Source organism: Homalodisca vitripennis, unplaced genomic scaffold, assembly GCF_021130785.1.
Source record: "Homalodisca vitripennis isolate AUS2020 unplaced genomic scaffold, UT_GWSS_2.1 ScUCBcl_5517;HRSCAF=12273, whole genome shotgun sequence".
Classification (NCBI taxonomy): domain Eukaryota; kingdom Metazoa; phylum Arthropoda; class Insecta; order Hemiptera; family Cicadellidae; genus Homalodisca; species Homalodisca vitripennis.
The window spans coordinates 17242-34730 of NW_025781623.1; the positions used below are offsets into that span (position 1 = coordinate 17242).

Below are 17489 nucleotides of genomic sequence, written 5' to 3' on the forward strand. Positions count from 1 at the left end.
TTTTGGGTTCCCGGTAAGAAATCTCATTAAAAAAATAGAGGTCTCCAAGTAATACCAGTATTGTTAAATAAAAAATTTATTACCTGAAAAAAGTGTTCATAATTATTGATACAAATATGTTACTTATTGTTCAAAATTAATTAATCAATATCGGTTGGTAAGCTGCAGTATAATAAGAGTCCACCACCACAATATAATCCTAGTATATCCTTAAAAATAGTAAAAAGTAACTAAATGTTAAACTGTTTTGTTTGTTACATTTTATAGATACACAACATAGATAGTTGTTATATAAAGTAATTTGTGTCAACATTCTTGTTTCTATAGTTTAGATAATCGCAAAATATGATTCTATTGTGGTGGTGGCCTCGGGTAGGGTACGATAAGCGGACCCGGTTTTTTTGTATCGAAAAATATAATCATCGATACCTAATATTTGCATCTCGAAATCCTAGACTATCAATTGATTATAAAAGTATTTATAGTCCTAAATAACAATCATATATTTAAATTAAAATAAGAGTATATACGAAACATAGGAAAAAATAAATAATTAAGAAATTATATAAATAATAAACAAACCAGAGCGAGATCGATCAAACAGGAATACTCGTACATAATTATGAGCCACAATTCATATGGTTTTATGTCATAATTATTGAATTTTTTACAATTATACACACGTAATTATATATTATTACGTGTATGCATAATAATAAATACGATTATGTGTACTATTTGAAAGTGTTTACAGCTGTTTATATAGATTAACCGACGTGAAACTGGCCATAGATTCCATCCATAAAAAGAACGAGTACCGGGAACTAGTTCCTAAATGAATCCTAACCTAGTTCATCAACTCAAACCATACAAAATATATATTAATTAATAACGTGAAGATAAGTACTACAAATAAAGATTTTAAATGAACAAACAGTACTTTTATGATAATAATTCCCTTTTATAGCCGCAATTTTCAAGACTATACTCAATTAAAAGGTAAGTTTTGAGAAACCCTATAAAAGGGCCCATACCTTAAAAACGTACGAACCAATTTTGATAAAACTTTCTAAACACACTCACTACATGGTCTACTATACTAAAAAACAAGCCTCATTCTTAGGCCACGCCTATTTCCGGAGCTACATCGATTTTACAGGCCAAGTGCTGACAAAAACCAATCTATGGACGGCCATATCTCAAAAACGTACGAGCCAATTTTGATAAAACTTTCTGTACACATTCACTACATGGTCTAGTATACTAAAATACAAGCCTCATTCTTAGGACACGCCTATTTCCGGAGCTACATCGATTTTACAGGCCAAGTGCTGACAAAAACCAATCTATGGACGGCCATATCTCAAAAATGTACGAGCCAATTTTGATAAAACTTTCTGTACACATTCACTACATGGTCTAGTATACTAAAATACAAGCCTCATTCTTAGGACAGTACACCGGGAACGCGCCTATTTCCGGAGCTACATCGATTTTACAGGCCAAGTGCTGACAAAAACCAATCTATGGACGGCCATATCTCAAAAATGTACGAGCCAATTTTGATAAAACTTTCTGTACACATTCACTTACATGGTCTAGTATACTAAAATACAAGCCTCATTCTTAGGCCACGCCTATTTCCGGAGCCACATCGATTTTACAGGCCAAGTGCTGACAAAAACCAATCTATGGACGGCCATATCTCAAAAATGTACGAGCCAATTTTGATAAAACTTTCTGTACACATTCACTACATGGTCTAGTATACTAAAATATAAGCCTCATTCTTAGGCCACGCCTATTTCCGGAGCCACAATAACTTTATAGGCCAAGTGCTGACAAAAACCAATCTATGGACGGCCATATCTCAAAAATGTACGAGCCAATTTTGATAAAACTTTCTGTACACATTCACTACATGGTCTAGTATACTAAAATATAAGCCTCATTCTTAGGCCCCGCCTATTTCCGGAGCCACAATAACTTTATAGGCCAAGTGCTGACAAAAACCAATCTATGGACGGCCATATCTCAAAAATGTACGAGCCAATTTTTGATAAAACTTTCTGTACACATTCACTACATGGTCTAGTATACTAAAATATAAGCCTCATTCTTAGGCCACGCCTATTTCCGGAGCCACATCGATTTTACGGGCCAAGTGCTGACAAAAACCAATCTATGGACAGCCATATCTCAAAAACGTACGAGCCAATTTTGATAAAACTTTCTGTACACATTCACTACATGGTCTAGTATACTAAAATACAAGCCTCATTCTTAGGCCACGCCTATTTCCGGAGCCACAATAACTTTATAGGCCAAGTGCTGACAAAAACCAATCTATGGACGGCCATATCTCAAAAATGTACGAGCCAATTTTGATAAAACTTTCTGTACACATTCACTACATGGTCTAGTATACTAAAATATAAGCCTCATTCTTAGGCCACGCCTATTTCCGGAGCCACATTGATTTTACGGGCCAAGTGCTGACAAAAACCAATCTATGGACAGCCATATCTTAAAAACGTACGAGCCAATTTTGATAAAACTTTCTGTACACATTCACTACATGGTCTAGTATACTAAAATACAAGCCTCATTCTTAGGCCACGCCTATTTCCGGAGCCACATCGATTTTACAGGCCAAGTGCTGACAAAAACCAATCTATGGACAGCCATATCTCAAAAACGTACGAGCCAATTTTGATAAAACTTTCTGTACACATTCGCTAATTAAATGAAAAAGCTAAGAAAAAGCTAATTAAATTTCTAGAAAAAAACTAATTTTTTTCAGCAACAATCAATTTGGTTTTAGGAAAGGTTTAAATACTGAAGCAGCATTAAAAAGCTTCATAGATAATGTGTATACAGGAATAAATTCAGGGCAGAAAGTTAGTGGTTTATTTTTAGATATTAAAAAAGCGTTTGATACTGTAGATCACACAATTCTTTTACAAAAGTTATACGGATGTGGTATTCGGGGGAATATTTATTATTGGTTTGTTAGCTATTTAACAAAGAGAAAACAATGTTTCAAAATTAATAATTCTTTTAGTGACTTCGGGTTTATACAATGTGGCGTACCTCAAGTGTCAGTTTTAGGCCCAGTACTTTTTATAATCTACATAAATGATCTTTGTGATTCAAATTTAAATGGAAATATTACATCTTTTGCAGACGATACAGCTTTATCGTATGTGAAAAATAATTGGGATGATATAGAGCAAGAGATGAATTCAGACCTTAAAGCACTGCAGTGGTGGTTTTCAAAAAATAACATGTTATTAAGCCCAGAGAAAACTAAGTACATCAATTTTAGTTTAAAAACAGATCAGCAAATTTTTAGTAATTCAATTTTGTATCGATGTGTCAATTGCTTGTGTAGTAACATCCAGTGCCAACAGAACTGTGCTGTAGTATCCCAGTGCGAAAATTTAAAATATTTAGTAGTCATGCTAGATAGAGAAATCAACTGGAAGACACATATTGAAATTTTAAAACGCAAACTAAACAATATTTTAAGATTTTTTTATTTTTTACAATACATTTGCACTGAAGAAGTGTTAAGAATGCTGTACTTCTCTTTGGTCAATAATAGGCTTGACTATGGAATATTTTGTTGGGGTGGAGCCTATGAAACAATTCTAAAGCCACTTCTAACTCAACAAAATAAATTCATAAGGTTGATTATACGACAACGAAGAATGGAGAAATCTTTTCCTCTTTTTGTTGATTTAAATATTCTTCCCCTTAAATATATGTTTGTTTATAAAGTTTTAAAAATATTTTATGTCATAAGTGGCAATTTACCAGAATTAAAAAATAGTTACAAAAACAAATTAAGAAAGCAAGAACCAATACCAGTTTCCAAAGCCTAACTTAGCATTTTTTTCAAATAGTTATTGTTTTTTGGGACCTAAAATGTTTAGTATAATTTCTTCAATTATTAGTTGTGAGAATATAAAGTTATTTTCAAAAACATTAAAGAAGTGGTTATTGGGTTTTGATAAATTAGATTTTTTTCTCTGCATAGATTCCTAGTTAATTAAAGAAAGTAACAGTAAATTTTAGTTTGAATTTATTTAAGTGGATTTTCATTTGCTTTGTAACTGCAGCAGCACAATTTTAATCAATTTTTTTTTAGGAGCTTATAAAAAATCAAAGTTTTATTGAAATTTTCTTTGAGCTAAAAAATATTTTTGTAATAAAAGGAACCTCTCCACAGGCACTTGCCTCTAGAGGCCCTAGTTATTTTTTAAAATATTTCTTTTAATTTACGAGTGTTCTTGTTTTAATTTTATTTACAAGAATGTTACATTTTTATTTAAGTTTGCTCATTAGGTTTGCACATTGTGTATACCAATGCATATAATGTGTTATTGTAATATTTTCAAAAATAAATAAATTCTATTCTATTCTATTCTATACTTCAGGACTAGTAAAGTAATCCGTACGAGAAAATATTTGTACCTTGTAACAGAGTACTAGATACAAAGTACCTGTTGTCTGTATTTTTAGTTCTCAGTAACCGTTACAGATACTGTAGAAAAGTAACCGTTACAAAGTACTGATTACTGAAATACCGTCTCACCGCTAGTGGACAGTGGTTCGGTAGCTCCGGCATTTAGCAGTGAACCGTCCCTGGCGTAGGTTAAATGCAATTTATTCTGCACATTCAATATATTATAATGAAAACTGGCAGAAGAAACCGTATGGAATAGTTGTTATTAGTTGTTTAGTGTAGTGTTTAAAAAGTGTAAAAGTAGTGTGTTAAAGTAAAAGTAAAAGTTAGTGTGTTAAAGTAGTGTTAAAAAGTGTTTACCTACAAGTAAGTTTATCTTACAGTTACTTCAAATGAATGTAAGAATGTGTATAAAGTGGCTACAATATGTATGCGAGGATTAATTTAAATATGCTGTACGATGTTCCAGGTGTGTTGATTTAATAGATTAGATTTTTTTAACACATAACCTAGATAGATTGGTTTTTGTCAGCACTTGGCCTGTAAAATCGATGTGTCTCCGGAAATAGGCGCGGCCTAAGAATGAGACCATGTAGTGAATGTGTACAGAAAGTTTTATCAAAATTGGCTCGTACGTTTTTGAGATATGGCTGTCCATAGATTGGTTTTTGTCAGCACTTGGGCTATAAAGTTATTTTGGCTCCGGAAATAGGCGTGGCCTATGAATGAGGCTTGTATTTTAGTATACTAGACCATGTAGTGAATGTGTACAGAAAGTTTTATCAAAATTGGCTCGTACATTTTTGAGATATGGCCGTCCATAGATTGGTTTTTGTCAGCACTTGGCCTGTAAAATCGATGTAGCTCCGGAAATAGGCGTGGCCTAAGAATGAGGCTTGTATTTTAGTATACTAGACCATGTAGTGAATGTGTACAGAAAGTTTTATCAAAATTGGCTCGTACGTTTTTAAGATATGGCTGTCCATAGATTGGTTTTTGTCAGCACTTGGCCCGTAAAATCGATGTGGCTCCGGAAATAGGCGTGGCCTAAGAATGAGGCTTATATTTTAGTATACTAGACCATGTAGTGAATGTGTACAGAAAGTTTTATCAAAATTGGCTCGTACATTTTTGAGATATGGCCGTCCATAGATTGGTTTTTGTCAGCACTTGGCCTGTAAAAATCGATGTAGCTCCGGAAATAGGCGTGGCCTAAGAATGAGGCTTGTATTTTAGTATACTAGACCATGTAGTGAATGTGTACAGAAAGTTTTATCAAAATTGGCTCGTACGTTTTTGAGATATGGCTGTCCATAGATTGGTTTTTGTCAGCACTTGGCCCGTTAAAATCGATGTGGCTCCGGAAATAGGCGTGGCCTAAGAATGAGGCTTATATTTTAGTATACTAGACCATGTAGTGAATGTGTACAGAAAGTTTTATCAAAATTGGCTCGTACATTTTTGAGATATGGCCGTCCATAGATTGGTTTTTGTCAGCAATTGGCCTGTAAAATCGATGTGGCTCCGGAAATAGGCGTGGCCTAAGAATGAGGCTTATATTTTAGTATACTAGACCATGTAGTGAATGTGTACAGAAAGTTTTATCAAAATTGGCTCGTACATTTTTGAGATATGGCCGTCCATAGATTGGTTTTTGTCAGCAATTGGCCTGTAAAATCGATGTAGCTCCGGAAATAGGCGTGGCCTAAGAATGAGGCTTGTATTTTAGTATACTAGACCATGTAGTGAATGTGTACAGAAAGTTTTATCAAAATTGGCTCGTACGTTTTTGAGATATGGCTGTCCATAGATTGGTTTTTGTCAGCACTTGGCCTGTAAAATCGATGTAGCTCCGGAAATAGGCGTGGCCTAAGAATGAGGCTTGTATTTTAGTATACTAGACCATGTAGTGAATGTGTACAGAAAGTTTTTATCAAAATTGGCTCGTACGTTTTTGAGATATGGCTGTCCATAGATTGGTTTTTGTCAGCACTTGGCCCGTAAAATCGATGTGGCTCCGGAAATAGGCGTGGCCTAAGAATGAGGCTTATATTTTAGTATACTAGACCATGTAGTGAATGTGTACAGAAAGTTTTATCAAAATTGGCTCGTACATTTTTGAGATATGGCCGTCCATAGATTGGTTTTTGTCAGCAATTGGCCTGTAAAATCGATGTGGCTCCGGAAATAGGCGTGGCCTAAGAATGAGGCTTGTATTTTAGTATACTAGACCATGTATTGAATGTGTACAGAAAGTTTTATCAAAATTGGCTCGTACATTTTTGAGATATGGCCGTCCATAGATTGGTTTTTGTCAGCACTTGGCCTGTAAAATCGATGTAGCTCCGGAAATAGGCGTGGCCTAAGAATGAGGCTTGTATTTTAGTATACTAGACCATGTAGTGAATGTGTACAGAAAGTTTTATCAAAATTGGCTCGTACGTTTTTAAGATATGGCTGTCCATAGATTGGTTTTTGTCAGCACTTGGCCCGTAAAATCGATGTGGCTCCGGAAATAGGCGTGGCCTAAGAATGAGGCTTATATTTTAGTATACTAGACCATGTAGTGAATGTGTACAGAAAGTTTTATCAAAATTGGCTCGTACATTTTTGAGATATGGCCGTCCATAGATTGGTTTTTGTCAGCAATTGGCCTGTAAAATCGATGTAGCTCCGGAAATAGGCGTGGCCTAAGAATGAGGCTTGTATTTTAGTATACTAGACCATGTAGTGAATGTGTACAGAAAGTTTTATCAAAATTGGCTCGTACGTTTTTGAGATATGGCTGTCCATAGATTGGTTTTTTGTCAGCACTTTGCCTGTAAAATCGATGTAGCTCCGGAAATAGGCGTGGCCTAAGAATGAGGCTTGTATTTCAGTATAGTAGACCATGTAGTGAATGTGTACAGAAAGTTTTATCAAAATTGGCTCGTACGTTTTTGAGATATGGCCGTCCATAGATTGGTATTTGTCCAAAAATAGAAGAGGTCTATAATGAGGTTAGTAATATAATACAGTAGATCATGTATTCAAAGTAATGTATTAAGTATAATCTATAGATATTTTTGTATTTGTTCTTTTTTTAAATTATAAAATTTAATTTTAATAATATAATTTAATCCTGAAGTGATTGAACTGGTTCAGGAACTAGGTTAGTTGTAGTTCAGGAACTAGGTCAGGAGTAGTTCATGAACCAGGTTAGGATTCAAGTCAGCGGATTAGTTCTTTTTATGGATGGAATCTATGGCCAGTTTCACACTGCTATAGATTAAGCTAATTGTTCAAAATAATTATTCAGTATCGATTGGTTATATCGATAGTTATGATTAAGTAATATAGTTTGCCAATTTCAATATAAAAAACCGGATCCGCTTATTGTACCCTACCAGTGGCCTCTTATTATACTGTATCAAGGTTGATTATATTGATGGTTATAATGAAGCAACCATCATTTGTCAATAACGATATAAAAATATTGGTCGCTTATCATACTTTACCCAAATGGATGATTATACAATATAAATACTAACCTTACTAATGCGTTTTCTACGTTGTTTCTGAGTTTCCAACAAACTCCCATAGATATATTTGTTTTCTGCATTGAGGCTCTTGATTATATTTGCCTTTTCATTGTTAGTACACTTGCAGGATGCAGGAATTTTTTCAATTATTAAAACATTTCTCAATAGAAAACGAATAGGTAAACTCAGCATGATAACTTTCAAATAAATCTAATTATTGTAGGCCTAAGAGTTGGCTATAGCTTAAAATTTTAATAAAATCCTTATCATAAGCTTAGATTGGCTCTATACATATTTTATTCCAACCATAGAAATTTATTCAGTATAAAATAACACTAACAATAACCATAAAGGTCAAAAAATAAATAGCATAACATCCTAACCCTAACCTCTACAATCAAACATCTATAACAAATTCATTTGAGAACTAAACCACATCACATATTATAACACAACAAAAAAAATAATGTTTGTTCTTGTTTACTTTTGCCAAGAAGGATTTGACGATATCATGAAGCCCTGAAATACACTGCCATGTGATTGCTTCTATTTATATATTGTCATATATGATAACGGTTATGTAATATTCAATGCAATATGCACACATATTTATGGAAAAAATCTGGGTGTCTACGGAGCCGACCCGGCAAATGACTAGTTTGACGTTATTCTTCTCATCCTCTTGCTCCTCATCATCATGTATATGGTTTTGGTGATGGAAATGACAGATAACAAGGTTTTAGGGGGCATATTCATAAATAGTTACGTTTGTGTAATATTTTGATGTTTTGTTTGTGTACTGTGTGTCTCGAAATATGTGTACTTCAATTCGATATGTGGCCTGGACTGAGCGTGTCTGTTATCTAAGCGCTCCGGGGCTGTGGTCCAGTTCTCCATTAGATATCGTGTAATGAGGTGATCGAGTGCGTTACTTAATGGATCAACCATCAACTAGCTCTACCAATTTTAATCCCAGTAAATTGTGTTTGTTGGAATGTTTTACGGGGCGTGTACCGAGTCTTTGTTTTAACCGAAAGGAGATAATTGCGTTTTTAATATAACGTACGGGCTTTTTTAAAGCGGGAGTATGATATTTCGTTGTGATAAAAGTTTGTAAATGTATTTAAATGCGTTTTTAAACGGTGATTATTTTTAATCTGCCCAAGCAGGTTCTTTTTTTTAAATGACGCGGCTGGATATCAAGACATATTTTTGTTTGGTGACCACGTTATTGCACATGAAGCTACCGAGACAATGATATATTTCGTTGGAGTTTGGAGTATCAGCACATTCAGTAATATAATGGTATTTTTTCTGCCGCGAAGTTTATTTCCACCATATTTCAACGTCCTCGAAGAAAATTAGTGATCCCCTGACAGTCGTAGAAGTTGATGAGGCCAAATTTGGAAGGAGAAAATACAATCGCAGCAGATGAATTCAGGAATAGTGGGTTTTCGAGGGTATCGAAAGGCAGAGCAGAGAATCCTTCCTTCTACCTGTAGAAAAACGTGACAGGGATAGGCTGCTACAGGTTATTAACGAATGTGTTCTGCCAGGTAACAACAATTATAAGCGATTGTCTCAGCGACGAGGGATTCAGGCACAAACACGTCAAACCATTCAATCAATTTCGTTGACCCAGATTCCGGTGCACATGCCAATTCGGTTTAAGTGTTTTAAGTGTTCCGCGCGTGAAAAGTAGTTTCATTTTTAATGTTCTAAGATTTCGTTATTTCTCATTTGCACCCCATTAAACCTTATATTGTTTTGTTCAGGGAGGACGATAGTAATAGGTCAAAAATAGTTTTTTTTGTCGGGTAGGGCCGTTAAATTTTACTGTTATCAATATCCAAGTACAGTTTTTATTTATTTATGTAATGGATATCAGTGACAATGATAATTGAAAGAGGAATATTACGAAGAAGAGCTGCATGGAAATAAGAAGTAATGAGAAACATTCTTATCAGGGGCCTGACAAACGCTCTTAAAAAACCCCAAATAAGGGGACACTAAATTTTTTGTGCATTAAGAATCGGGTGTTTTACTATGAGAAAAGTAAATTATTCTAGTCTCTGAGGGAGCAAGGTTTCAAGACATGCACTGCTTTAGGCTACGTAAACTGGCTCAACTCGATCTTGACAACACCGTATTAAGTAATTGTCAATACACCAGTACGACTTGTTAAACGGCCACACAATATAAAAAGGAAGGTTTAAAACAAGAAAGCTCTTCTGTCACAACATAACTAAACGGGTCTTCCACCAAACGAATAAATACAACAACTATCACGGTTAACAGCACGAAACGTGAACTGGCGACGAAACGTCTAGGCACAAGGGCTAGATAGAGGTAATATAATACTCTATCGAGATAGAGATATTACCACACTGTACAGGGTCCAATATTAGAATGCTACAGAGGTATACTGCAAAATAAGACATACAAAAGGAGTTTTGTGGCACAATAAGTTGTAAGCAAGCGTGAACAACGGGGGGAGCGTGGAGGACAAAAGCCACACACACTTCGATAAAGAGATCGGACGAATTATCCATTACATTTGAGACTCAAAATGAGAAGCAAGCCCAAGATTAAATTGGTTGGCAGAGCAACAGGGAGCGTTACCCAGTATGTGGCGTGATTTATTCGATCCAATGGAAAACAAGAGAAAACATAAGGTGATCTCTTCAATCAGCTGCGTAGCCAGTTAGGGTAACTTATTTAAGTTTTATAACAAATACATAAATTAATATTATTGTGAAAATTACAGTGAAAAATCATTTACATAACACACACGCAAAATAATAGTGTGGAAACTCAATGTTAAAAGTCGTTGCAAAGATTTGTTTCAACGCATTCTCGCATTATAGAACACACCTTAGCTGACCGGAAACTGAAGGCACCACTTTCTGGCACCTGTATTATCTAGTAAAAACAAAACTAGTAATATCGCTACAATTCTTCAATTGTTTTAAATTGCGATGCATTATAAACATACAACATAAATAACCAAGTAACATACACTGTGACGGTGTACATAATTAAAAGATCAAAGAAAGAATAGTCGCCTGAGTAACATAAACACAGTTTCCAATAAGTTAACACGTGAACTGAGACACTAGTCAAGTATAGCGACTTTAGGACAGTAGTGATATGCGTCCGCCAAATTAAATGTGTTTAAACTATGATAAATCTCTAGTTATGTTATATCTTTTTAACACTTTTAATTGCTACTCGAGTTAATGACGTAAGGACTGTGACACTAGTAATGATTTATGGTCACAGTTTGTTAATGTGTTAAACTACGATACTCTCTAGTTACAACCCTAACTGCGGCACTAGTCATATACCGATTTTACGAACAACATTATATAATGAATAACTACATACATTTATTGTGAAAGCTGATATTTTGTTGTTAAAATTTCAGTGAAACCCCTTAGCCAAAACAGAAAAGAGGTACCATCGCCAGCGATCCTTTCGGTGTGGTACCCAACTACCGCACATAACTGAAGAAGAAGGTATGAATCATAGCCCCTGTTACCATATTTGAGTTAACCAGGCCTGGACCTACTCTTCACCTATATTGCTCTATCTCAATAATACTTACACTGAGTGATTGTCATTACCAAAAACGTTTAAAGGTAGCTAGCAACATGCCTCCAGATCATCAGCATCGATATAACTCGATCAGAGAGTATAATTAATTTATCAAGATTCAATTTTTGTACAAAACTGGTAAATTCTAAATCGACTTGTACGTATCCAGATAGCATATTTAAGTAGATTCTTTTTACATGTACTAGACTATAGACGTAAGAAACAATATTTACGATTAAAATGTGGCCACATATTGGCATAAATATGTATATAGTGTTCCTAGTTTCATCGTTCTGAACGTTGTAGTTTAAGATGCTATGGTGACTAAAACTTTGAAGACCTTATTATTGCAGGAACGTCTTAAGAACACGTTCAGATACCCCCTTAATCTTGTCATCTAACTGATGCGCGTTTTATAGAAATGTAAAAGGTAATTAGACAAATAGGTCTATTATGTAAATTTTACTTATTTTCGTAGAGAAATATATGTATAATATTACTGTAATTATTCTCGTATATTATACAAAAAGGAAAGAGGAAAGAAATATTAGTATTGGCTTGTTATTGTTATTACAAATATTAAAATTGGAAATCACCAGGTAGTATAAATGACACATCTATTTATCTGACTTTATTATATAATCCTTTAGTTTATAATTTCTCCCGTTGTCTTGTTAAGATATACTGTGGTGCTGAACTTCATATTCCATTATGTTTAGTTGAATGGTACATTATATGCTGTTTTGATTATAAGTAAAAGTAAAAAGAAAATTATATCAAAAATTATGTTTTTAAAACAACAAACAGCAAAAATAACAAATTTTATCACTATTAAACTTCCAGATCGTCCTCATTAATATCATGAATAAGATGAAGGCGATTTGTGTTCTTGAATTTATTCAAACGTTTAAGCCAGTGACGCCAAGTAAATTTTACAGTATTGAGGTGAGAGGAGAAATACATCACAAGGTTCTCCAGATGTATACGCTATTACCACCATGCCATGGTTCACCTAAAACATTCGCAAATGTAGTAAATTAAAAAAATTAATATAATTTATTAAATTAACTTAGCAACGTTATAAGAGGAATAGTATTTAAATAAGAAAATATTTTTTCTGTGATACAATATTATATTATCATATTACAAAACCCATTTTAATACTAGTAACTGTGTCACTTAGGAATCAAAGTGTTACTATCGGGTACTGTTGATTGGCGATGTATAATATAATATTAGCGTTACTAAAATAAAGTAACCATGGTACTTGAACAAAGCTACTGATCAATCTAAGTGTATTATTTTTTGACAAAGCTAGAACATTTTTTTTTCTTAAACACAGGCGTTCAATTTTAACATACTTGATTTCTCTGGCAGATTTTATCATCTACAACTTCTGTCAAGCGAAAAGTAAATTAAAATAACTATTTTATATGTGAGAAGTGTTTGTTCTACAATATTAAACTATTAGACCCCATACGAATATGTCCTACAATATCAGACAGAGCAAAGCAGAGCAATATAAGAGCAAAATCTTAAAATCCAACTACACAGAAATCGGAACATGAAGGATAGTTGAGGTCAGCTTTGTATTGTAGTTAGTATATGTGTTACCTGATGTCACTTTAATCCCTTGTATAGTTTTTGAGAGGTGATAATATCGTAAATACTGTACTTGGAAACTGGATTCTAATAACATATGAATACATCTAGGATATAATAATGTTTAATTATTCACGTATACTGGAGTAAACTGGTTGCTAATGGGATGTTAGTGAACGACAATTTCTAACGAACACTTGTTATAAACTAAAAGACGCTCATTATTTATTATTACACTCAGCATACCCATCCTTTCATATTCACCTTATGATACTTGGTATGTTGGCGTTTTAAAGTTTACAACTGGACAATTCACATTTAAATAATAACAGCATACATAACTTTTTCATGGTATGTAAAATATGTAACAGGAAAAAATTATTATTACTTTAAACTCACTCTCCACTCATAATTGGGATCATGGTTGAAGGCACCAAGATAAGCTGAAATTTGAACTGGGGCATCATTAAGTTTCTTTCAGTGTTTTCTTTCGCTTACTTGACAACTTCCAATCAATAAGAACTGGCGTTTTTCTGAAATAAAATGTACAACTTGTCAATAATATAAAACGAAAAACAATTTTTTACTTCCGATAGTGATATTGACGATTAAATATGAATACAGTAGCATCAGAAATCAATGGATTTATATAAAGATGTTTTAACCAATAAATGTGGTGAAAAAAGGAAAATGCGATAATTTTCAATATTAGGTTTTGAATATTATCCTCTCCTACAGAAAATAAACTATCGAGGCTGGTTAATACATTAACAGTGTTATTAATATTGAAGAATTTATCTTGGTTTTAAAGAAATATTACATTCTTTATTTATGCATTGGATCAATTCTTATCTTCCTTATAAGAATGTTTGCTTTGGTTTAAAAACTATCAATTTATTGTAGGGTTCTTTAAAATTATTGGTTAAAATTTTTGGGTAGGGTTATGCAGAATCTTTCGGTAAGTGTTACCATGAGGACAATCGCAATAGGCTGATTTTTTATTCAATCTACCAAAAAGAAGATGACAATTAATTATATGGTAATTATCAGATATGTTTTACCTGAAAATTGCAACGCAGTCAACGACTCCCTTGTATTCCAGTGTAGGATGAGCTACCGCACTTTCCACCGCCGCGACTTTAGAAATTCCTTTAAATACCCAAGACAGACTCTTGAGAGCATTCCTTGTAACGAGGCTACAATTAGGTTCGATTTGTAGGTTCAGCATCGCATCACGCACAGCTTTGTGGAACTCATGACCTCTGGCTCTCAAAGCTGCAATGACATTAAATTTTAAAACACTAAAACTCGCTCCGTTTCTTCCTAAAACCGAAATAAGTTAATGCAATGTTTATCCATACTTTCAACAAATTAACTAAAATACGAGTATTAATGTTTCTTTATAATTTAAACAAGTACATATAAAATAATTCCAGAAGTATTGGCACTCATTGTTGTATTGATTAGTAAAATTTGCAATAATTGCAGTTTTAATGTTAAAAAGTCCACAAATTAAGAATTAGAGAATAGTACATAGTTGCAGTAAAAAGTAGCAAAGGAGCTATATTGAACGTCATTGGGTTTTATGACCAGGAGTGCTTACTGTCTCCAGCAGACAGGGCTTTGAACTGTCTCAGGCTGCACCAATGACAATTGTAAAATTAGCATCCTGATTTAGATAAATGATATCTGGCACGTTATGATTTCTGATTATATGCCCCAAAAATATTCTGTCGTAAACTCTCTAGGGTTGTGATACCTTGTGAGGAGGCTTTGCTGTTGAGAAGGAACCCCATCCCACCAGTTGAACTTTAATAGTCCACAGATTGTTATCTAACATACAGATACTGGAATTGCGGGTCTGAGCCCATGTAGGGAAATTGTGGTCCTTAAAGGTACTTATCTCACAGTTTTTAGAGGACATAGGTCCCAGCCATAACGGAATGAGCTTGTGAAACTCTTCGTCTGCGGCGTAGAAGCAAGACGATGTATTTAAACAGATAGTCGGGCACAGTTTACGGTATTGGACTCTGTGTTTAACTCAAAATTTATCTGGGATTGTATCATGTGGTTTCTCCCTCGGCAGAATCAGCAATGTGACTATATATGAGTATCTGGCCATGAGGGGATCTTTGGGAACGAAAAGATGATGCATTGCTTTACCCTAATATGACAGGGCCTGAACTGTTTTACGGAATTCCTAGGTGTGAATCCTCTAGAACCGTCTGGAGTTGGATTCACTCTGAAAATACCAGAAGGTGTAAATGGTTGTTTGGGTTTTAGGATAATAAGTTGGTTTTATAGACACGTTCCCTCAGGGTAGCTTCTGATCTCTCTTTAAGTATATCGCTGCCTTCTCAGGTTGTGGGGTATATTACGATACATGTACATCTTCTGAAATATCTTCATAGATTCGAAATTTTTAGAGATGATCCACTCTGTAGATTATGTATTAAGCAGTAAGAAGTCCTGAACACCTGTTTTTTGGACTGTCCTATTATACTAAGGGAGCGTTGCATCATATTTAACATTCTGGAAAAGAGTGGTGAATTTTCAGGAGGACTTGATCGGTTGTTTTTGGAGTTTTTTGGGACTGCAGAAATTTTAAACTGGTAGGCTTCACAGAACACTTCCGAGATGCGCAGAAGGCCCTCGAGGCTTTCAGTTCATGGCAGTAGGCTTTAGCTTAGAAGAATAAGAACTATGTAATAAACAATTTGAAATTGTTCCCCGCAATTATAAATTCCAGGGACCTTTGAAGGAAAAGTATTTAAAATTATATGATAGAGAGGATGTTACGCCTAATTAAAAATTGATATTAATTTGACAAAGCATTTTGAAATAAATTGTAAATAATATGCAGAATAATCCTAAAACAGACTTTCAGAATATAAATAAATGTACCATATACTGCAATACAAAAACTTACATAATTCATGTAGAAATCAGTGGAAGTTGTAATGTATTGAATAGAGATAGACATTGTTCTGTCCTTAACAAGCGTGTGATTGTATATAGAACGACTCAGGTTATCCAAATCCTCACTCAAGTGGCATGTAAGCGTTACAATTGGACAATTAATTTTGTAATTGTTTCATTGTGTCGAATAAATGAATTTAGTACACGCATTTCAAGACGAATGGGTAGAAAATAATGAACACTGCTAAAAATATTATTTGATTTAGCTAGATATGACTTTTTAACAAAACAAATTAAACCACAGACCCATATAGGCTTAATAACTGAACATTCAGAAAAAATGTTGTTGGGCGAAGTAGCCAAAGTTTGAGTTTTATTCGATTAAATATAACCTTCTCATATAATTAAAAAGTGTATATTGAACCCAAAATAGGGACAAACCTGGATCCCAATGTCTTATCACATATCTGATAAGACATAACCCTTAATTTATCCCACAACAACCTCTAAAACCATTCTTTTATCAATTTAATTATGTTTGTTGAGAAGGAAGGGTACAGTAACCTTAACCCGGAACTTGTAAGAGGCAAATTGATGATTGGGTATGCACTGTTTTACAAATACAACGGATTCCATAAAGATTTCCAGGTTCTACTGCTCAATTAAGAAAAATTTATCAAACCTGCAATTTTTATGGTCTCCACTGAATTTAACATTGGACGCACGCAAACGTATCATAAAGTTGAACTCCAGATTTAGCTTGTCTAACAAAATCTAAAAATGTATGACGTGTTGTCATATAATATAGTTTTATCTCAAAAAATGCAGGATCCACTCTCAGTTACTCCATGGAATCGTCCTCTAAATAGGGGTTCACCAGTAGGATATGCCAGGAGGAATTTTTTTTACATTTTTATATCTCTGTTTAGGCCCACGCTATCTACTACAAGAAAAATACCAACAACATTACGTACGCGCACGTGTGTGTGAACGCGCGCGCGCGCCATTTATTATTTCTAATATGGACCCATGTCCATATACACTCCTATCACATATTATCGTAGGAATGAAACAATAATGCTTTGTGAATATTGCTGTATAATAAACTTACCTTCACTGTGGTTATGTAAACCTTCCTCACCCAAAATTGTGGATCATTTTTTGACGCCAGTTGCTCAAAATCAGTTCACTTCTATATGGAACAGTTTCTTCAAGAATGCTTGTAACAGAGGGAAATTCAGCAACACTGTCCACAAGTGTGTTATTAAAACGGAACTTTAAAATCGGATTTACATAAGTTGACTGACCAAAAGTATCACGCTTTGCAGAACCTTCGAATGGATAATTGATTTCGTTTATTGAATTATCAATAGTTTTAG

The 17489-nt window shown here is 34.2% G+C and overlaps 1 long non-coding RNA gene across 1 annotated transcript; it reads right to left on the reverse strand.

The window, feature by feature from the left end:
- Positions 1 to 12189: 12189 nt before the first annotated feature.
- LOC124373418 lies at positions 12190 to 17252 on the reverse strand. Its single transcript, XR_006923429.1, has 4 exons — positions 17222 to 17252; positions 14253 to 14466; positions 13591 to 13724; positions 12190 to 12601 (listed from the first exon to the last, which is right to left on the reverse strand). It is a non-coding gene; the product is annotated as an uncharacterized LOC124373418 (long non-coding RNA).
- Between the last annotated feature and the right edge of the window lie 237 nt (positions 17253 to 17489).